The 23,665-nt window shown below is 35.2% G+C and overlaps 1 long non-coding RNA gene across 1 annotated transcript in view; it reads right to left on the bottom strand.

The window, feature by feature from the left end:
- Positions 1–1,694: 1,694 nt before the first annotated feature.
- Positions 1,695–23,665, bottom strand: part of LOC137223219 (uncharacterized) — a 33,143-nt gene continuing 11,172 nt past the window's right edge. The window contains exon 2 of the long non-coding RNA XR_010942756.1: positions 1,695–2,042. This is a non-coding gene — a long non-coding RNA (uncharacterized lncRNA). The remainder of the gene's footprint in view (positions 2,043–23,665) is intronic.

Raw genomic sequence — 23,665 nt, 5'->3', positions numbered from 1 at the left:
ACTACCTTGTGCCATTTTTCAGGCAACTGCATAATTCCATCTTCCCAAAATTTTTTATCTTTTTGAGCAAAGAACTGTTCCAGGTGCCTTTTACAGTCTTCCAGGGAATTGAAATTTTTTCCATGAAAAGAATTTTGTAGACAGAAATAAATGAAATCTGAAGATGCAATGTCTGGTGAATATGGAAGATGAATCAGAACTTCCCAACCAAGCTCTAACAGTTTTTGCCTGGTCATCAAAGAAACATGAGGTCTTGCATTATCCTGATGGAAGATTATGCATTTTCTGTCAACTAATACTGGATGCTTTTTGTCAAGTGCTGCTTTCAGTCAGTCTAATTGGGAGCAATACTTGTTGGAATTAATCGTTTCGTTTTCCGGAAGGAGCTCACAATAGAGGACTCCCTTCCAATCCCACCATATATACATCGCCTTCTTTGGATGAAGACTGGCCTTTGGTGTGGTTGTTGGTGGTTCATTTTGCTTGCCCCATGATCTCTTTCTTCCATTCCATGTTATTGTACAGAATCCACTTTTCATCACCCATCACAACTTTTTTTAAAACGGAACATTTTCATTACGTTTAAGTAGAGAATCGAATGAGGAAATATGGTCAAGAAGGTTTTTTTCACTTAACTTATGTGGAACCCAAACATCAAAGCAATTAACATAACCAAGCTGGTGCAAATGATTTTCAACACTTGATTTGGATATTTTGAATATGTCGGCTATCTCCCACAAGGTATAATGTTGATTTTTCTCAATTAATATCTTGATTTGTTCGCTATCAACTTCAACTGGTCTACCTGACCATGGAGCATCGTCCAGCAAGAAATCTCCAGCATGAAACTTTGCGAATTACTTTTGATGAGTTTGATCAGTCACAGCACCTTCTCCATACACTGCACATATCTTTTTTGGCGTTTCAGTTGCATTTTTACCTTTCTTAAAATAATAAAGCATAATATGCTAAAAATGTTGCTTTTTTCTTCCATCTTCAACATTAAAATGGCTACACAAAAATTCACCAATTTTAATGTCTTTTTTTAAATGCACACTGATATGACAGCTGTCACAATCTAACAAAACTGTTTCAAATGAAGTTAGACAACTAAGTGCTGCTAGAGCCATCTTATGGAAAAAACCGAACCTTTTGGTCAACCTAATATATTCACCACGTATTCTTTACCCATTCATCTGTTGGTGGACTCAGGTTGCTTCCATATCTAGGCTGTTGTAAATAATGCTGCTATGAACATCAGGGTGCAGTTATCTTTTTGAATTAGTGTTTTCATTTTCTTCAGGAGTGGAATTGCTGGATCACATAGTAGTTCCAATTTTAGTTTTATGAGGACCCTCCATACTGTTTTCCATAGTGCCTGCACCAATTTACATTCCCACCAATGGTGTAGTAGAGTTCCCTTTTCTCCACATTCTTGTCAACTTTTGTTATTTGTAGACTTTTTGATGATAGACATTCTGACTGGTGTGGGGTGATATCTCACTGTGGATTTGATTTGCATTTCTCTGATGATTAGCAATGATGAGCAACTTTTCTTGTGCCTGTTGGTCATCTGTATGTCTTCTTTGGAAGAATGTCTGTTCAGTCTGCCCATTTTTAAAATCAGATTGTTGATATTGAGTTGTATGAGCCATTTATATACTTTGATTATTAACCCCTTATCAGTCGTATCATTTGCAAATATTTTTTCCCCTTCAGTAGGTTGTCTTTTATTTTTTATTTATGTATTTTTTTTGCTGTACGCGGGCCTCTCACCATCATGGCCTCTCCCGTTGTGGAGCACAGGCTCCGGACACGCAGGCTCAGCGGCCATGGCTCACGGGCCCAGCCGCTCCGCGGCATGTGGGATCTTCCCGGACGAGGGCACAAACCCATGTCCCCTGCATCGGCAGGCGGACTCTCAACCACTGCGCCACCAGGGAAGCCCCAGTAGGTTGTCTTTTCATTTTGATGATGATTTCCTTTGCTGTGCAGAATACTCTTTGATATAAATCGTAGCAATATTTTCTTGGATCTGTCTCCTAGGCAAAGGAAACATAAGTAAAAACAAACAAATGGGATTTAATTAAACTTGATAGCTTCTTTTATTATTATTTTGAATGAAGCTTATTATCTGTTAAAGAATCATGTGGGGAGAAATGGAGGTAGTGAAATAAGCCAGTCAGCTTCTTCATAGGATTACTGTTGCAAATATACTCAATAGATTTGTCATTTCCTTGCCCTAGGGACAACTTTCCTGTTGCTGTTATTGTTGTTGTTATTGTTTAAGAGGCTTATTGAGGAAGTCTTTGGGTCACAGCTCTCTGTGTTGCTACCAGACAACCAGTTTGTACTTTTTCTCCTTGATCCTATTTTACCTCCTAGTGGCTCCCTGGGCTACCATGATGTTCGTACAAATACCTGATCAACACATTTTCTCCTTTTGCTACACCTCCCTTCACATTCCCTGGTTGCACACAACATCTCTAACAGGGTCTTATCCATTTTCTCATGTGATACACACATGCCCCTAGTTCTCTTCTCTCTCAACAAGAGATATTTGTATAGATCACTTGAGATAATGCTTCTTAATTTAGGAAAAGTATTTAAAAAATTGGTCAAATTCATCTTTCTTCTGCATTTTGGTCCAGATTCTGAAGGATTTTGCAAGTGTGCTTTGAGTTTCACATTTTCTATATTTTAACTATTTATTATTTTTCATGAATTTTAAGAAAAAAAAAAGAAATTAAAAAAAAGCTTTATTCTGCTATATTTAACTGAGTCCAGCCAGTACTTTTTGAAGTTCTCAGTTTATATTGCACCCTTCAGATAAAAGTAATAAAGATAAAGTGATGTCAAAGATTTGAGATGCTTCCTTTGAGCATCACAGGTGTTTTAGGATTTCTTGAATCCTGGAGTACAAATTTTACTGCATCTTGAATAAAACCCTCAGCTCAAGCAGTATTTACTAAAGGAGATAGTGTAGTACAGAGGTTAATATTGTTTTGAAGTTACACAGGCCTGGGTTAAAGTGTTAGATCTAACACAAACCTGTTGTACAGTTATGAGAAAATTGCTTAATTTCCGTAACTCTTAATTTCTCTTTCTGTACGTTGGTGATGAAAATACTCACCTCACAGAGATGTGGTAGGAATTAAATGAGATAACTCAGAAAGAACAATTGCTACATAATTGTTGCTAAATAAACAGTGGAATTATGATTATTATTCTACATAAAGATGTCTGATAGAATCAAATTGTGAAATTCTTATAAAGTTTTATTGCAGAATTCCACCTTTCATAATCCTTGGGTAGAGAGATATATGTAACTCTCCACATACAAGTAAAATCATTTTGCTGGAGAAACAGAAAACTGGTAAACAATAATTCCTATGTCCTAGGACATTCGTATATGAGGGTTGAGCTTACTGGGAGAAAAGTTTTTCTCATGGAAGTGTATGCCAGCTGGTGGTATGTTATCTTTGTCTTGTCTACACCCTAACCTTTCAGCTTTATAACTTCCAAATGTTTATATAATGAGAACTGCCCTTTTAAAATTGACCCAGTGATTAAAACTGAAAATGAGAGCTGAGACTGTTCTCTAATAAATAGGCTGGATCTGAGCATACATCTGTCCAGCAAAACTCTTCTAAGCAAGCAGGCACACATTTCTTTGCTTGTATCTAAAAAGTGAAGGTGGCATTTATACCGTTCAATAATTTTTCTCTCCGTTGATTCAATGGTGAGATCTAAGTTGGCAAATGCTACAGTCCCATTTATACTACTCCTAGGCTATCTTTCAAGTATTCAGCTTTCAGATGGATGCATCCAGAGCGTTGTTGGCACATACATTTCTTATAAATTTCAACTTATAAGAAAACACTCCTTCAAGAAGAGAACTGTAGTCAAAGCAGAACCCACTCTACTCTCTTGGCAGTTCATCTTGCCAATAGATCTCTCAGTTCCATCAAAGTTTCCCAGATCCTATAACAGGTTTTTTTAATGACTTTCCAATCATACATATAGCTTTCTTCATACCTGAATGGAGACGTGTTGCAATTATTCAAAACCATCTTTCTCAGTGACTAACAGATAAAAAAAATCCCCACAGCATAATAGAATACCCATAGTAACTTCAGCTTTATACTTTTCAAAGAGCATAAAGATTCATAGGAAAGATTAAGTAACAATACAATATTTTTATTCAAATCTAATTGAAATCAAGTCACAGATGTGAATTGGACACAGGGATTTTAATTTCTTCTTTTTCTTACCTTGCTTTCTTCTACCTAAATTCTAGTTACAGTGGCTTCTTATTTTTTAGAGCATGCTAAGTTAGATCCTTTTGACTAGTTTTTAGGACCTTTATCATTAGCTGATTCCTCTCCTTGGAATACTCATTCTCCATATTTTAATATGACTCTCAATTCAAAAGTCACCCCTTCAAGAGGCCTTTCCTGACCATCACTGTTTAACCCAATGCCCTGTTTTATTTTCTTCAGAGCACTTAAAATTATATAAAGTTTTTTTTTTTTTTTTTTTTTTTTTGCGGTACGTGGGCCTCTCACTGTTGTGGCCTCTCCCATTGTGGAGCACAGGCTCCGGATGCACAGGCTCAGCGGCCATGGCTCACGGGCCCAGCCGCTCCGCGACAATGTGGGATCCTCCCGGACCAGGGCACGAACCCATGTCCCCTGCATTGGCAGGCGGACTCTCAACCACTGCGCCACCAGGGAAGCCCTATATAAAGTTATTTTATTTGTTTTTTTCCTACAAAAACATTCTCCTTCCACTAGAATGTAAACTACATGACAGCAGGTATTTGTGTTTTTCACTATTTCCCTGTGTGTAGAAAAGGCTTGTAATATAGTAGGTGCTCAATAAATAGTTATTGAATAGATGAATGAATGAATAATATTTGCCAACCAGATTTCAGCTTTCTTCTAAGCTTCACTGAAATTTGATTCCAACACCTTTTGTTTTAAACTAGGACCTCAAGCTAATCACATTAAGCCATCGTGACCACACTTATTTCATGTGCTCTCTGCTTTTCAGGGAAATAGAAGGTGGTTTCTTTCATTTCAAAAGCCTGAATCTCCTACTTGTCCTTCCACTAAGTCCTGTATCTGAATTTGAGGGATGCATCTAAATTTTACTCATTTGTTAGGAAAAGACAATTGAAATCACTGGGTCAAATAAATGTGACTCGCTGTTCACTTTAAAGTAGTTCTGTCTCCCTCCTGTGGGAAACAAAATGTTCATGACATCTGAATATCCCTATTTAGAATATTTAATCATTTAAATATTCAAGTAATAATTATAAGTTTTTCTATCATTCAGTAATCTATAACAGTCCTGAGAGGATAGTGAAGTCTCATCACTTTGTAAATGTACTTTACTATCGGAGCACGGCACCATTTTGTGTACTTTAAGAAATACTAATTGATAAAAGTTGAGGCATGTAAGGGATCTCAAAATTATCCAGTCCAACTACTCTTCCAGTTTCTGGATTCTCTGCATAAGATTTCTTCCAAGTGATTGTCTTGTGAGTCTGTGTCTAAACACCTCTCTTAACAGGATTGACATAATGACTTGAGACAGTAAATCCTATCTTTGGACAATTTTGATGGTTTAAAGAAAATTTTCCCCTTATGCTAAATATTTTTCTGAGGTGTACTTCAATTGGTTCAATTTATATTCCATGGTACACACTGAACAACTTTATTTCCATTTACGAAAATAATTTTTCATTTGATATTCCTATTGTGAAATAACAAGGACTTACTGAAATAATATAAAAGTATATAAAATTAAAAGTATCTCTTCCTCACTCCATCTCCTAGCCCTAGTCTCCAGAAGTAGCCACTATCAAAATTTTCTTGGGGAGTCTTTGAGAAAATTCTCATCTAAAAACATATATACCTACTTATACAGATATAAATTATCCATATTTTTAAGTACAGATTGGAATGTAACATACACACTATGCTGCCTTATTTTTTATCGTACAGTGGATTCATATTTCCCTATGAAAATGTACAGACCTACTTCATTCCTTTCATTAGGTACAGAGTATTCCATTGGAAAAATCCTGATTGATATAAGTTTACATGCATTTATGAGTCTACGTGTAGGATAAATTTTCCAAAAAGTTTTGTTAGATTAATTTTTCTTTTATTTCTGAGCAAGAATTTTGCTCTTTTTAAAGATAATTAATTACTACTTTGTTCTAAAGTGACATAACACAATTACTTTTTTTTTCAATTTTCATAGCAAGTCTTCTCTTTGATAGGAAAAAGCATGAAATAAGTATATTGTACCTGAGATTCAACCTTCTTTGATTTTTAGAAAAATGAGATGAAATTTTTAACATTGCTTTTGGTTAGTACCTTTAAACTTAGAGCATATATATATATATATATATATACACACATTGGAAATAATAGCATGTTTTTACAGTAAAATTGTGAGAAATTAGTTGTTAAGGAAGTGACTGTTTTCTTTATTGGCCTTCAAAGATAAATGTCTAGAAATGTATCAACTTATTCTTCTATAATAAAACCATTTTATTTTGAAATAACTTTAAACTTACAGAAAAGTTGCAAATATATAGAACAGAGAGTTCACACATACCCTTCACTCAGATTCCCATAATGTTTATAATTTTCAAAACCATAGTACAATGATCAAACCAGGAAATTAACATTAATATGCTCCTATTAGCTGAACTAAAGACTTATTCAAATTTCAGTTTCCCCCTTATATCCCTTTTCAGTTCCACAAACCAGTTAAGATCCCACATTACATATAGTTGTTGTGTCCTTTGTCTTCTCCAAGCTGTGACAGTTCCCGAGTCTTTCCATATCTTTTCATACTTGATAATTTTCATACTCATGGTCAGTTATTTTGTAACATCTGATGTTTTCTCATGATTAGAATGAGGTTATGCATTTTGGCAAGAAAACTACAGAAGTGATGTGCCCTTTTCACTGCATTATATCAAGGGGAAAATGATTTTTATATGCATTATAACTAGTAGTGTAAACCTCAATCACAAGGCTAACATGGTGTTTGTTAGGTTTTTCCAGTGTAAATTTACTATTTTCCTTTGGCAATTGATAAATATCTTGGGAGAGTTATTTGAGGCTCTGCAAATATTCTATTTCTCCTCAAACTTTCATCCACTTCCTTTTTCATCCACTGGTGGATCTTGCTGGCAACCATTGTAACTAGGGTGTTTACCTAATGATAATTCTGTATTTCCCTGTCTTTCTACATTTATTAATTGGAACTCCTCTGTAAAAAGAGCTGCTACTTCCTTTATTTATTTACTCAATTACTTATTTATACCGATATAGACTCAAGTACATTTATTTTATTCTATAGGTTATAGTTAAATACTATCATTATCTTTTGTTCATATTGCTCCAAATTTGGCTATTGGGAGTGTAACAAAATACCACAGAGTGGGTAGTGGTACATATCTCACAATTCTGGAGGCTGGAAATCCATCAAAGTGTAGGCAGGTTTGATTTCTCCAAGACCTCTCTCCTAGGCTGACAGATGTTTGTCTTCTCACTATGTGCCTTTTGTCTGTGAGGCACATCCTTTGTGTCTCTCTTTTTATAAGGACACCAGTCCTAGGGCCCCACCCTTATAATCTCACTTAACTTTAATTACCTCCTTAAAGATCCCATCTCCAAATGTAGTCAATTGGGAATTAGAACTTCAAGGTATGAATTCAATATGTAACTGCATTTATTTATCTTCAAGCGTTTAGCAGTCAAAGCTGGCTGCTGCCCCTTAGCCTCTCCTTCTACTCTGACAATCTGCTTCTGTTCGGGCTGCCTTGTTTCCTTGATTCCTCATTCTACCTTTTCTCTCCGATTCTCTAGGATGAAAAGGGCGATGATGAAGCTCTCACATTTTTTCACTCTTTGCATTCTTATTGCAGAGTCATTGTTTGAGCACTTCAGGCCTGGATGATTGATTATAAGGAGACTGCATAATGAAAAGATTGGTAGGTGTTGATGTCCTCTCAGAAACTTTTGTTAGTTTGCTATAAATTCTACCGGGTTTGGCAGCCTTCCATCATAGTACATGGCTTCTCTGTGCTTTCCTAGTTCTACTGCAGATGGAGTTTTCCCCTCTGTTTTTCATTCTCTTTATTGTTTTTAGTTGGCTTTGAGAAGAGCGGTGTGAAATGCCTTTATTTGGCCATTATCATTAATTATGGATAAACTAAGTTAGTCATTGATATTATTAATATTATGGAAATTCTAAAGAGAGAACTGTGAATATTAATGGAGATTACATACTGATAAATTTTAAAGCTTTCCTCAAAATATTTGTTTGTGATAAACATAATAATAATTAAAATAAGAGCCACCAACGTTTATTGAACTCTTACACTATGCCCAGTATTGTGCTAAGTATTCATAATGAAAATCTAATGAACTCTTATGACCACTCTAAGACAGAGATAATAGTGTTACATTTTACAAATGGGAATACTTGTTCAAGGTCACAAGTATGATAAATATTAGAGCTGGATATCAAATGCTTGTCTATCAAACTAAATAACATATTTTCAACCACGATCTTGTAGAGATTATCTTAAAAGAAACAAAAACAAAGAAATAAATACAAAAGAAACAACAACAAAACACCCCTCAATATCTTATAATACCATTTTCTTTACTGAGTATTCTATTTCCAATAACTTCCCTACAATATATGTTAACTCATAAATGTACTCATAGAATAAAACAAACACATATATGTCATGGTCACTATTATGTGTAATTTTTCACTTACAAAAGCAACATATTGTCTCTACTCTGAGTAGCCTATCTGTTTCATAGTTATTTACTTCCTTATACACAAAATCTACACGGGAAATGAACCCTGGCTCTGGTTACTTTGTACTAATATAGCCAACACAGATTGATGCAGTTTTCTCTCCATGCCCAAATATCTATTAACATGGAGAAAATCTGGATTATCTGATACTGAATGTGCAAAAATGAGTTTAGCGCTCTGTGCTGGATGATTGATTGAATCCTTGGATCAGCCTATCAAGGTTTAATTGAACTACAAATCCAATGATAATTGGAATAGAACTCTGGTCCAAAACAGGACACCAATAATCTAAGCTTTAGTTAATGAACAGAGGCAAATGGAGATTTCTGCTGTATTCATGGCATCCTTTGATTGTATCAGTCATTCAAAAACTATGGCATTGTAATATTTACAACGAAGAGTTATATAACAACAATTATGCAGTAGTTACTTTGTGCTCAGTAAATGAGTTTAGAAAAATAAGATATAACAATGGAATATTTAAAAATACCTTCATCTGTGTTTCAGCTTCCTCAAGGCTCTATGTTTCTTCATACAGTATTAATACAGCACTAGGTACATAGTAGTTGCTAAATTCATGTTTTATTTGTTTGTACGAATGGTTAGTCTTTGGAGGAAATAGATGAGTAGATGAGGTATAATAGAATCCATTCATGATAAAAGTTTTATCAGTTGATAAAAAGGTTTGCTTACTGAATAAGATGTACATCTAGTTAGTACTGTAGTTGCCACTGTCAGCATTTTCATCTGATATTTTGAGTGAGCTCATTGGTTTAGAATTACCAAAATTAGTTAAACTGCATGCAAATTCATCTAACATTGTCACTTTGTCAAGGTTTGAGAGCTGTGATGCTTATTTCTGAAATATTTTGGAAAGTGTTATTACTTAAAAAATTCACATTTACAAATGTTCAAGAAACTGAAGATAAAAGTGATTGAATAAATCAAAATGACAAAGTTGTAGAGATGGAGAAAAGATTAGAGGTTAGGAGGGGTTAGATATGAGTGAGAAGAGGGAGAGGGTGTGACTATAGAGGGTAGCCTGAAGGAGATTGTTGTGGTGATGGAATAGTTCTGTATCATGAACGTGGTGGTAGTTGTAAGAATCTATACACATAATCCACATGTCTTAAATGGCATGTGTAATAAAATGGCACAGATACATTGTATCAATATCAATTTTCTGGTCTGGATATTTTTCTATTGTTACATAAGATGTAATCATTGGGGGGACCTGGGTAAATGATACACAGGACCTCTCCACTAGTTTTCTTACTTCTTGTGAATCTATAATTATTTCAAAGTAAAAGTATAAAAATGATTGGTCAGAGTTAATCTTGGCTTAGTATAATAGTTGTATGTTTCTTTTCCTTACCGTTTACAGGTAAAAATTTCTACAATTCTAGTTTGAGTGATGCTATTTACAAGCTGTACATACTTGGACTTTTGACAAGAAGTTGCAGGTGGCATATCAACTCATCAGCTGCCTCATGGACTCTTGTTGCTAAGTGATAAATGCATGACATTCAATCTGATACTTTTCTTTAGATTGCAGAATATCTCAAGTGTTTGGGTCCAAACACTGTTGTGACACTTGCTGGTTTCTACCTTTATTGCAAATATGGTTTTATATATTTCACCAGTATAATAAATGTGAAATACTGTAGTTGTACTGATTTTATAGGTATCTCTGTGATGTCAAGTATACTTTGAAACAATACATTCATATTCTGTAATTCACTGATTCTTTCTTGTGTTTATATATATATTACACTTACATGAATGGTGTAGATCTTCCCCATAATACATATATAATGCTGCAAGAACACTGCTAGGATCTTAGTATATATGTATAAAAGTAGATGAGAGGGCTTCCCTGGTGGCGCAGTGGTTGAGAGTCCGCCTGCTGATGTAGGGGACACGGGTTCGTGCCCTGGTCCGGGAGGGTCCCACATGCCGCGGAGCAGCTGGGCCTGTGAGCCGTGGCCGCTGAGCCTGCGGATCCAGAGCCTGTGCTCCGCAACGGGAGAGGCCACAGCAGTGAGAGGCCCATGTACCACAAAAAAAAAAAAAAAAAAAAGTAGATGAGAAAGATATTAGAAATCTCTTTCCTTGCCTATCTCTGTCAATACTAGGAACCCCAAAAGCAAATATACTATCTCATTGTTTCAATTTGCAGTTCCTTAAAAACTAGTGAAACCGAGAAATAATATTTATTTCCATTTGTGTTTCCTAGTTTATGAATTGCCTCTTTGTAGTGATTTGCCTATTTTTTCCTACTTAGATAATATTCTTTTCCCAAGTGATTTAAGGAGCTGCTCTGGCTAATTATATGGAGCTTTTTTTTTTTTTTTTTTTGCCGTATGGTGGCCTCTCCCGTCGCGGAAAACAGGATCCGGATGCGCAGGCTCAGCCGCCACGGCTCACAGGCCCAGCCGCTCCGCGGCATGTGGGATCTTCCCGGACCGGGGCACGAACCTGTATCGGCAGGCGGACTCTCAACCACTGCGCCACCAGGGAAGCCCTATATGGAGCTTTTGTTGTATACGTTGAAAATATTCCTCAGTGTATCTTCAATGGGAGGAAGGTAAACATGGGTGTACTCAAGAAATTGATGAAAAAAGCAAGCAAACAATCAAGCAAGCAAGCTTGCTGTGGCTGATGCACAGAGAGTGAAAGGAAGCAGGAGTGGAAAACTGTGACAAGTATAGAAACATGTAGGCTGTGTAAAGGATTTTAGTTTTTATCCTAAAGCAATGAGAAGCCACTGAAATGTTTTAAGTTCAGTGTGGGTAGGATGAAGTATGGAGATGATGGTGGTGTTGTAAATGAGGTTTATTATAAAATATCTTTAAAAATAGTTTATCTAAAACTTTTAGCAGGGCTTCCCTGGTGGCGCAGTGGTTGAGAGTCCGCCTGCCGATGCAGGGGACACGGGTTCGTGCCCTGGTCCGGGAAGATTCCACATGCCACAGAGCAGCTAGGCCCGTGAGCCATGGCCGCTGAGCCTGCGCGTCTGGAGCCTGTGCTCCACAACGGGAGAGGCCACAACAGTGAGAGGTCCGCGTACCACAAAAAAAAAAAAAAACAACTCTTAGCAAAGAATGGAACACAGGGGACTTCTCTGGTGGTCCAGTAGTTAAGACACCGTTCTTCCACTGCAGGGGGAATGGGTTCAATCCCTGGTTGGGGAACTAAGATCCCACATGCCGCACAGTGTGGCTAAAATTTAGGAAAAATAAAAAAGAATGGAACATAGTAAATATTTAACAAATATCTGCTGTTCATTGTTAATATGAATGTAATGATTACTATTAACATTTCTGTCAGAAGGAGACTGAAGTCTGGTGAGGCAAAATAATTATTCCAATGACACAGCTCTAAAGAATCACAGATAGATGTTTCTAGGCTAGATCTCATTCTCATTCTGATATCCAGAGTGTAAGAATGTCTACAGCGAGAAATTCATGAGCTCACAACCCAAATCTAGCCTGGGGAGTGATCCTGTTACAGCCTAAACGTTAGGAGTATTAAAAACAAAAATTAAACCATGCATTAGGTCACTCTCACAGGCGTCATACCAAGTGCATGTGATTAATGTATTGGAGGCCAAAAGACTCGGTTACAATAGTGTTTACACAGACTAGGTCTTGGGAAACAGTATTATCCTCATTGTAGAGTTAGTCGGCCAGGATTTACAAGTGCCACTTTTCAAAATGAAATAATCTACAAGCTTTGTGTTCACAAACACGCACATACTCTATGGGTCCTCAATAAATGTTAGCTGACTGACTGGCAGATAAACACCCCCATAAACAGATAAACACTTCTAAGTGAAGTGTAGCCATATATTTAAAGAGGCAGTATCAGATCTACGTGTATAAACTAGAGATTAAATATATGAGAAACATAGCAAAAATGCAATAGTGAGCTGCTTAAATAGCAAATGAAGATAAATTCCAGCAATTATTAAAGTATCCCAAGTGAAAGTTTTATAAAGTAACTCTACTCCACAAAATACATGCTCTTCAAAGATCATAAACAAATCCTTTTTTGTAACTTTAAATCTTTACCCCGCCTATCAATTAACTTGCAAATAATGGAGACAGTGACCTTGTTAATATGTGTGGTATTTCTTGAGAAGGAGGTATAGCATAAGGAAACAGCAGAGACAAAACTAAATTCGAGAAGTGGACATTTGATTACACCCTCTCCTCTCAGTTTACAGTATGCTAAAGTCTTATTAAATATTCTTACCTAAATTAATGAGTAGATTCCTAATAACTGAAATGCAGCAACACAAACTAACACTCTTGAGTTTAATACTTAACTAGTTTAATGAGCTTAGGCCAGATTTAACCTTTCTTAACATTTTTTGCTCTCAATGGGAATAATTTAGTAAACTCTTTCTTTAAATATTTCATTAAATATGGGTAATATCTGGTACAGTGCTGGATATTTAATGAGCATGAAATAAGTCTTCTTTGCTGATATTATTTACTAACTCATAGTGATGATGACAATCTCCCCCGTAACAAAGCTCTCCTGACAATGGGACTGTAGTGAGGAGTTCTGGTTGAGGGAGTTTAGCTCACAGGATGAGACAGTAGATTAGTCTCTGGAGGACAGGACAAGTCTGGTTACAAGGTGCTCTCCAGGTTGGCATAAGCTGGATGCTTGAAGTGTGTAAGTTACTGTGGCCAGACCCAAAGGAGAAACTGAAGACCACAAGCTCACCTTAAGGGGGAGGATAAAGGAAGTAAAGAACTTTTAAGTATGAGTTAAGAGGAAATCCAAACCCTGGAACGAAGACATGATCCAGCCTATTGCATTAAAGGGCCAAGAAGAGGGTTTTGTTGCTGTGGTCATTTGTATGTTTTGTTTTAAGAACTTGGAGGCCCCATTCCTTCAAGTTATATTGTGTATTGAGACTAACCGAACATTTTTCAACATCACAGTCACTGCTTCATTTTCTACAGAGGTTAGAGGTTCTTTGTAAGAAGCAGTGAAAAAATATAGTGACATATTTTAAAGGTTGATGCAAGTAGTAAAATTTGTGAATACCATATTAATAGAGTATTAATGAATACTATTATTGGGGTAGAAAGTGGCTCATAAATATCTAAAATTATGCTCTTTCTATATCCATTCCTTCACTTCCCTTCTTTTGCTAGAAGTGGGGCTAAGATTGAATGGAATGTACAGGCCTGTTGTGCTAAGCGTTAAATTTATCTTCTAAAATGAAATCAGATGTTTTCTTTGTAGAGTTCTTAATAATCCTGTAAGAAGTTATTTTTAGGCCAAATTTAGCTGAAAAAATTGATGTTAAGGGAACAAAACTAACAAGCCTAATATTAAATAACAAGTAAGAGATGGAATTTGAAACTAAGAATGTTTAAAATTCAGAAAGACATACCATGTTTCTGGTTGGAAAGACAATATTACAAGGATGTAAAACAATCCCAATCTATATACACACAATAAAACTGCAATCAGAATTCCAAAGCAGCTCATTTTAGCTGATCAAAATAATTTCAAGTCTGTTCTCTATGTCTGTGTCTTTATTCCTGCCCTACCACCTATCAGTACCTTTTTTTAGATTCCATATATGTGCATTAGCATACGGTATTTGTTTTTCTCTTTCTGACTTATTTCACTCTGTATGACAAACCCTAGGTCCAGTCACCTCATTACAAATAACTCATTTTTTTTCCTTTTTATGGCTGAGTAATATTCTTTTGTATATATGTGCCACATCTTCTTTATCCATTCATCTGTTGATGGACATGTAGGTTGCTTCCATGTCCTGGCTATTGTAAATAGTGCTGCAAAATAAAACAAAGTGAGAGAGTAGCATTGATATATATACAATGCCAAATGTAAAACGGATGGCTAGTGGGAAGCTGCTGCATAGCACAGGGAGATCAGCTCAATGATTTCTGATTACCTAGAGGGGTGGGATAGGGAGAGTGGGAGGGAGGCTCAAGAGGGAGGGCATATGAGGATATATGTATACATATAGCTGATTTACTTTTCTGTACAGCAGAAACTAATGCAACATTGTAAAGCAGTTATACTCCAATAAAGATAAAAAAAGAATGAAATTTTAAAACATTATTACAAAATATATATGGAACAATAAGAGTGTAAGAATTGCCAAGAAATTTTGTAAAAGAATATAAGGGAAGAACTTCCCCTATCAGTTAATAAGACATTATAAAGCTGCAAACAGAGCAATATGACAGTGGCACAGGAATAAGTGGATAAATGAATGGTTCTGGCCATAAACTAAAATTACATGAATAAATTTCCTAAGGACTACTTACCTCTACCTACCTCTATTTCTATATCTACTCCTAACCCTAATGCTATCATTACTCCTATTCCTACCCCACTCATATCTCTATCCCTTTATTATACCAGGACCAGAACTCTCCCTCTCTCTTCTTACCTATCTATCCATGTCTATCTCCATCTATCTATCTATCTATCTATCTATCTATCTATCTATCTATCTACTTATCTAATATATTTATATCTATGCATAGATATGGAGCAGGGAAGAACACAAGATAACACAGATGTATTGGAAAAGACTGAGAGGTTTGATTACAGAGAATATTTTCAATGTTTTTAGAGAAAATACATCAGCAGCAGAATCAAAAGGTAGATAATATAATTTAAAACGTCTCCAACACATACGATAATGGGCTACTCCTAGTACACAAAGAGATTTTACTAATTAATAAGAAATAAATCAAGCAGCTCAATTGTAAAATGTATAAAGGAAATAAATAGGCACATCAAAATCTATATGGCATGTTATCTCTGCAACAATGTCTCTTATTCATTAAGACACAATTAGAACCTCTGTCAAAAATTAGTCAGAATTCTGCCACCTCTATTCCTCACAATTTTCCTTTAGGTTCTCCTCTTACCCTATGACCAGAGAATTCAGTACTCTATAAAATTGGCTCTTCCCTAAAATTCTTTCTTCTCCAAAATTTCTAGACCTTCTGATTAAAATCCCCAGTTGATTAGAGCTACTAATATCAGCTAGATATTGATTTTTCAAAATACACACTAAGGTAAAAGAAGGCTTATGCCTTTTAAGGGATCTGCATTTGCACAAGTAAAAGACACAACTGTTTGATCCTGTTTTATAGGTTGAGGAGACAGAAGGCTTCTACTGATTGGTTTTACAAGATTCTGGAAAGGGCTACTTTTAATATTAGAATTAAAATTCGGGGATAATTATCTTCTAAAGAGGTTATTCCTTATCTTCAGAGATGTAAATACTCAACATAAAGTACTCAAGCTTATCTTTTAAAAACATGCAGCAATTATCAGAGAAGACCCAACCCCAGAGAGATTTGTGCTATATACATTGGATTGATTTTATACTGTGGCCCAAAGGAAAAATGCCACAGCAGTGATACCTGATATTGCAATAAAGTCAGAAGAACAGTAAAAAAGAACTATGCAGTCAGAAGCAGAAGTTGGATCACTTACGTACCTGGGCTAAAAGACGGCAAATGCCAGAAATCAATGCAGATAAACGTAGAATATTTAATCTTGAGAAGAAGCAGAGTGAATGTTCAAAAAAGTAAAATAAAACAACAACAACAACAAAAACATTGCATCCTATTGCCCGAAGAACAGCTTTGAGAGTTTTGGAAAAATTCTCTAAAGTGGGCAATACATTGTATAGCTCTCCAAAGATGAAGGCAAAAAGATGGTGACACAGTTCCCCTTGAAATACAACATAAGCCACAGGGAAAAGGGAAGGTTTTCAGATTCTCTCTAATGAAGTATCTAAACCTCTGGAGCACATGGCTGTTATTAGCCAGATCTATGGATGGAAAAGCCTGAGCGGTGAACACTCATCATAGACAATTTTAATGGCACCAAAAATTAGAATTTAACTTTCTTCCATATTTTTTGTCAAAATATTTCTATGAATTCCCCATAGGCAGTAAACCATGTATCATTTTAAGAGTTTGAATATGTCAATGACCTTGTTGTTAAAAAGAATAAACATTTTTATACAACACTAACCTTCTAACCCAATCATCCCTCTCAAAATATTGAATTGAAAGATGTACAAATTTTTTCTACTTTAGAAACACATTATTTTGAAAATAATTCCTGTTGATAAATGCTTATTTCTTCTCTCCCTAACTCCTTCTTCTCTCCCCTCCCTAATTTTATCTTTTCTTCCCAATAGCAGTTGATAGACATTTGTTTTCTTTTCCCTAATTTTCTACTGCTGCTATCTTTTGCTGTCCTTAGGAAGATCCTAAAAACTTATTTACTAGTTTTTATTTCCTACTGTATTACATTCTTCGGTATCTTTGCCATAACAGATATGTGATTAACATTATTGGTGATTAGAGAATAAATTTTATAAGATCAATAACCAGTGAAAATCTTATAGAAATTTTTGCATGCTCACCGCGTGCCAGGCATTAAGGGCTTTATTTTTTTTATTTTTATCACAGTTTATGAGCTAAATCTTGAAATTACCCTACTTGCAAAGGAGAAAACTGAGGCTCAGAGAGATTAAGATTACAGGGCTAGTCACAGCTAGAGATGTGGTTCGTAAAGGCAGAGATGTCTGAGTCTAGAGTAGTACTTACACCCTACTGTACCACTGCGAGATAAGTCCTGGAAACAAGACTTTTAACTCTTGTGGGGACACCATATTCATTAATAGTTTCAAACAATTCAAGGCATTGAGAAATAACATTCCACTGTGCAGTCCAATGATAAATGAGGAACTGTGCCAAGTCCTGGGAGAGAGAGGGTTTTCCATCTCTCTGCCTACTGCTTCTCATTTCTTTATACTTGTTTGTAAGGTCAAATGCAAATGGATGAAATATTTAGTGAACAACTTGGCTTTATAAAGAAGACATGCAGCCTGCTGGTTTCATAGATTTTCCAGACAATCATTCTTCAGACGTATTTACTTTTTGCTGTTTCAGTGGATAAAAGGGACAAAATTGAAACTCAGCCCTCATCTTCATCTCCTGGTTGGGACAAAGGTAAATATACCTTCAGGTTTGATTCAGTAGGAAAGGCACATCCAATCTCATTTCAATAAGCATCTGAGCAACTATCAAAGATCCATTACCTTTAGAAGGAGAGGGAAGAAATGAATGTCAAATTATTAAAGACATGACATCCTAATTAAAAGAGTCTGTGTAGAACGCCAGAGCGGGTATAGACAGAGCCAAAGTGACTGTGAAATCTTGTCTCTGCAGATGTCAATAGCCTAAGAGCAGATCCTTTAATTAGAATCTTCTTTTATTTTGTCTATGCTCTAGACATGAAAACTCATTGCAGTCACCCTGCCTAGAAGCTGAGTTGCTTAGAACAAAAAGGCCTGTCCTGGAAAAAGAAAATCACGGTCATAACAGTCCAAGTAGATAAATACGTATATAGACTATCATTTTCTTGTAGCAAATGGTAAAAAGATATGCGGGTGACAGTGAGAGAGTCATGCGGAGGGCCTGCTTTATCACGTACCTCTGACTATGTTTCCCAAGAAGCGCTCCTCACCTATCCCAGGCCCTGGCCATCATTAGTCCTTGCACATGGAAGCAATGAAGGTGTCTCTTCAAGTAAATCATTTGAGGATTTTTATAATCTCAAAAAAAATTTTCTAATATTTTTTTCCAAGTTTTCCAGGTTTAAGGTTTTAATGTTTTTTTACAGGCTCCAGACGCGCAGGCCCAGCGGCCATGGCTCACAGGCCCAGCCGCTCCGTGGCATATGGGATCTTCCCGGACCGGGGCATGAACCCATGTCCCCTGCATCGGCAGGCGGACTCTCAACCACTGCGCCACCAGGGAAGTCCTAATCTTTTATTATTTATTGAGCAGCAGTTTCGTAGAGCATGGTGAGAAACCCTGGGTAAATAGTTGGATGCAAAATCTGTGACGTCCAATGCTCTATTAAAAACTAATGAGTTCTTTCTTTTTCATATTATCACTGTTCTATCCTCTGGTGCTTAAAAACTAATAACATGTGGGTTTATAAACCTTTGGCTGTTGATCAGTAAAACTGCTGATAAATATATTTTAGAGATTGCACGGGAAAGTCTGCATATAAGTTTTTTCTTCAACCACTGGAAAGATCATAGGCACCTATTTCAGCTGAACATATTTTCCAGTGTTTTTTTTTATGATATCAGGATAAAGAAAATTACATATCAACATAACAAAATAAAATAAATCTATTTCAAACTGCAACTTTGAAAATTAATCAGAAAAGATGTAAATAAGACAAATGCTATGGAATAAAGTTAAATATTTCTCACTTCACTACTAATGAGGATCTGATAAAATATTTGCAAATCATTGCAAATAATGTCTTCTTGTTAGAATTAATGAGAATAAAATGAATAAGGAAGAAATTACACTGTTCTAACTTCTTTTTTGAAAGTCTTATGTCTGTATTTGTTTCTGGTATCAAGTAGAATTGATTTGCATCTGCCTTTTAAGTCTTAGAACTTAAAAGCTTCTGGTGGTTAGAAATTTATGAAACCTGAAAGGGTCTGACCCTTATCTAATGAGGAAAAAATAGAAAGCAGGCACACTGAGAATCAGTACAAAATATGAAGTCATAATGACTTTGACTATTGAATTATTATTCTTGTATTATCTATGCATTTGTAAGTCCAACATATATAGGATAAGGGCAGGAAGAAAGAAAGAAAGGAAAGAAAAGGATGGAAAAAATGAAGAAGGGAAGAAGGAGGAAGGTGAATGACGAGTGGTATGTGATGAAAACTGAATCAAATATAAAAGGGCTTTAAGTCCTATGCTGCTTATTTAACACAATTCTAGCTGTATTTTTTCTCAGTTTTATAATGAAATATCACATCTATTCTTTCAAGATAAATATCATTCTTCCTTCTCTTAGACTATGATTTTGAAAAAACTTTAATTTTGGATTATGTATGCCATTTGGACCTTCAATTTATTTGTGGCAGCAAGCACTCTGATGAAGGTACTGTTTGTCCTATAATTGCTGTCTTCCAGTGAGCATTTTGTTCCATTATGATCTCCTAGAACATTTTATTCTCAAAAAGATATGGCACAGACTGATTCTTCATTTTAAGGATGCTTCTTTAACTTCTCCAGGTTTTAAACTAGTTAAAATTATATTTTGAATAATAAAAAGTGGGGGAGAAAAGAATTATCAGGACTGGGATACATTTTAAAATCCATATTGAATATTTCTTTTTATTTTGGAAATGCAAATATATCATGGAATGTAGCCTAACACTTATAGACAACTCATTCATGACATGCATTATTAATATAAATATGTGGATGGAAACAAATTTTGTTGTAGAAATACAGAGTGTTTTTTAGCAAACTATGTTTTTTAAACCTTTCCTTATGCAAGCTTTGTCATGAATGCAGTAATGCTGATTTTAAAATAAAGGCTATCAGTGAAAGTATTGCTGGCTTTTTTGATAAGTAAAGAATAATGACTTATGTGTTTTATGAATGTTACATTGTTTCTTACAAGCCATCTCTGTGATTTTTGAAAATGAAGAATGAGTGATTAGGAGAATGTGCATTTTATTTCAAGTATATTAAGTAATTTAATTCTCAGCAACATTGTATCAAGGCCCAAGTGAGACTATCTTCTAAGAATTTACTATAGAAATAAGTATTTTCAATGTATATATACTTGTAAAAAAATGATCTGTGGTGACACACAGCATAACAGGATGGTTGGAAATAAAGTTAGAGAGGTCAAAAAACATATTCTTCAACAAAATGTGGTTGATGAAAAAAATTACAACAGGCCCAATGATTTATATTTAAATATAGCTCTGGGCTTGCAGATTGCCAAGTCAAATAAGAGTATATTTCTCAATGTATGACAAAAGAAAACATACCAAATCTTCTGACAAGAAAGATGCAAACAATGTGGTAAATAATTCTGCAAGGAAGAGGCCAATTCTCAAGGCACAGGTTATAGATGGACTTATGCAAGTATTTAGATAGAAATTTCCTAGATGTTTCAGGAGAAGGAGGGAATATTATTGCTTCCCATGACTGTTAATTTTTTATATCCAGCTAATTTTTTACATCCATTTACTAATGTATTATATAACAATGTTCTATACATTGGGGTGAGCAGCACCTTTCTCATTTGTAGTTAGTTCTCTGCCTGAAATGCTCTCCTTTCCTACTACATTTCAGTAACTTCTCACCCTTTAAGGCTCATCACAAACTTCATCTCTTAAAGGAAGGTTTCTCTAGACATCCTGAAGCTTTCTCATAGCACCCCAGTATGGTACTTTTCATTCTATATTGTTATAGTTGATTCACTTCTCCTCACTAAACTATAAACTTCCTGAAGGTATGGAATATCTTGGTTAATATTTTATTCCTAGTACTTAACATGTCTTTGACACCTAGTAGATGCTCAATAAATCTTTGGTGGATGGATGAATGGATGAATGAGTGAATTTAGGGTTGCACTGAGGAGTCTTGTCATCAAGAAAAATCCTTGTCATCAAGGGTTTGGGGCCAGGCAGTTGGGTGGGGAGAAGGAAAAGAGGGGGAAAGACAACACTGTGTATGGAGAGGGGTGGGCTTATCTCAGCTTAGAGCTCAAATTTCACTACTCTCTTGAGTAGCTTCCCGTTCATTAAAAGCCAGCATGGATATTGATTCTTGTGAGTGGAATTAGGTGAGGGATGAGAAAAGGTTTTACTTAATCACAGTTCCAAAGCTCAAGCTGCTGTATATTTGGAGGCTGAAGGAGAGAATCAGAGAAAATCTTGATAAAATTCTATTCTAGAAAATAGATTTTTCGTGCATTTGTTTTTAAGTGTCTTTATCATAGTTGCCTTTGAGGAAGGCAATTTATATTTAGCAAGAACTGCTATTAATTAGTATTCACGTGCATGGCCTTTCTTTCTGTTTGTTCTGATGTTCCAAAATTGCAAGGAAAAAGTGCCTGCCATTTAATTATATTAAATCAGATATGTGAACAACAGAATTCTGGCGTCAAGGACTGTATTAGCAAATTGTGCCAATTAGAAACACACAGCAAGTACCATGCACTTTCCTTTTGCATTAGTGGCTTTTAAATCATATAGTGGCACAGTAACAAATACAGCTAGCATGGTATGACTGTCACATTTTCCACACGTTCATTTTTAGCTACTTTGCCTTTTAAAGAAAACATACAGTATGCTGTAGGCCTACACATAAAATGCTTCCCAAAATATGAGATAATTATATGCTTAAGGAGTAATATGCAAACACTCTTCTTCAGATAATTATGAACACTTATTTTTCCACATGGGAAGCTAGCCAAGAAGTAAAGACATACTGCACTTTGGGAAATCATCCGTTTTTAATACACGAGACAGTGCCCTATCAAGTATCACAAAAAGAAAGTTAACAAATTTCTTGTAATCAAATGAAAAACCAAAAGTAAAACAAATTTTTAAATGACAATTAATATCCATCACACAGTGCCCCATTAAAAAACAATGCTATGAAGGGACAAAATCTGCTATAAGAATAAATTTTGTCAGCCATAAATAAACATTCGATTTTTAAACAGATTCTGAAGATATATATATCTTCCTCCAAGAATATTCTTTGAAAATTAATAGAAATTGAAAAGTAAGTTTGTGTAAGCCATACTTTTGGGTATCTGTTATTTACACTTAAGTAAATCTTGATTAATTATGGTAAAAGATGGTAATTATAGCATTGAATGAAGAAGATGGATAATTGAAATATACAAGATGCTAACTTATATTTTTGTCCATTGCTTAAACATTCTAAAATCTAAACTTTTACCAGGTCTCCATTATGATTTTAAACTAATTTAAGTATTAAGAAACTTTAAATTCTATTGCTTTGGAAATTTTATTTATTTAAGGGTAAAATAAGCTGATGATTAATTTTAGTTTCTTTTAAGGTGTTTTTGTACATATTATTAATTTATTGTCTCTTGGTTTTAAAATTTGACTAATATTGTAATACTATCTGCTAAAGAAATTTTAAACATTCTTTTATTATTTTAGGTAAAGTTTATATAGAGTTAGATTCGCAGCCAGTACTTTAATGAGTTTGACAAATTCACACAAATATATAACTAACACCCCAATCAAAGAACACTGCTATAACCCAGAAAGTTTCCTCATCCTCCATTGCATCAATCTCTCTCACCCACAGACACTCTTTTGTTTCTATCAACAAGAGTTTAGTATGTTCTTGAACTTCAGATAAATGGAACTACCCAGTATGTGTTTACTTATGCTATTTTTTTGAGAGATTTTTGAGATTTATCTCTCTAGTTGCATGTATCAGTAGGTCATTCTTTTTTTATTACTTAATAGTACTACATTGCATTATATGCAGCAATTTATTTATCTTCCTTCCTTCTGGCACACTTTTGGATTGTTTCCATTTTGGAACAATTATTAATGAAGCTGCAATAAAAATACTTTTACAAGTTTTATGTGGACCTATGTTTTGATTTCCTTTAGGTAAATATTAGGAGTTGAAAGGCCAGGTCATATGAAAAGCATATGTTTAACAAACTGACAAACAGTTCTCCAAGTTTGGGTCAGTTTATACACTCACCATCATTATATAAAAGGGATTCATTTGCTCCACACCCTTGTCAATATTTTGTGTTTTCAGTCTTTTCAGAAGTGTGTTGCTTACTTTTCAAATATTGGAGAATTTTCTAGATATCTTCCAGTTACTGACTTCTAGTTGAAATCCATTATGGTCTTAGAACATGTTTTGTG

The sequence above is a fragment of the Pseudorca crassidens genome, chromosome 4, assembly GCF_039906515.1.
Source record: "Pseudorca crassidens isolate mPseCra1 chromosome 4, mPseCra1.hap1, whole genome shotgun sequence".
In the NCBI taxonomy this organism is placed as follows: domain Eukaryota; kingdom Metazoa; phylum Chordata; class Mammalia; order Artiodactyla; family Delphinidae; genus Pseudorca; species Pseudorca crassidens.
Note: the sequence above shows the minus strand (reverse complement) of the source record. Positions and strands in the feature narration are given on the sequence as shown.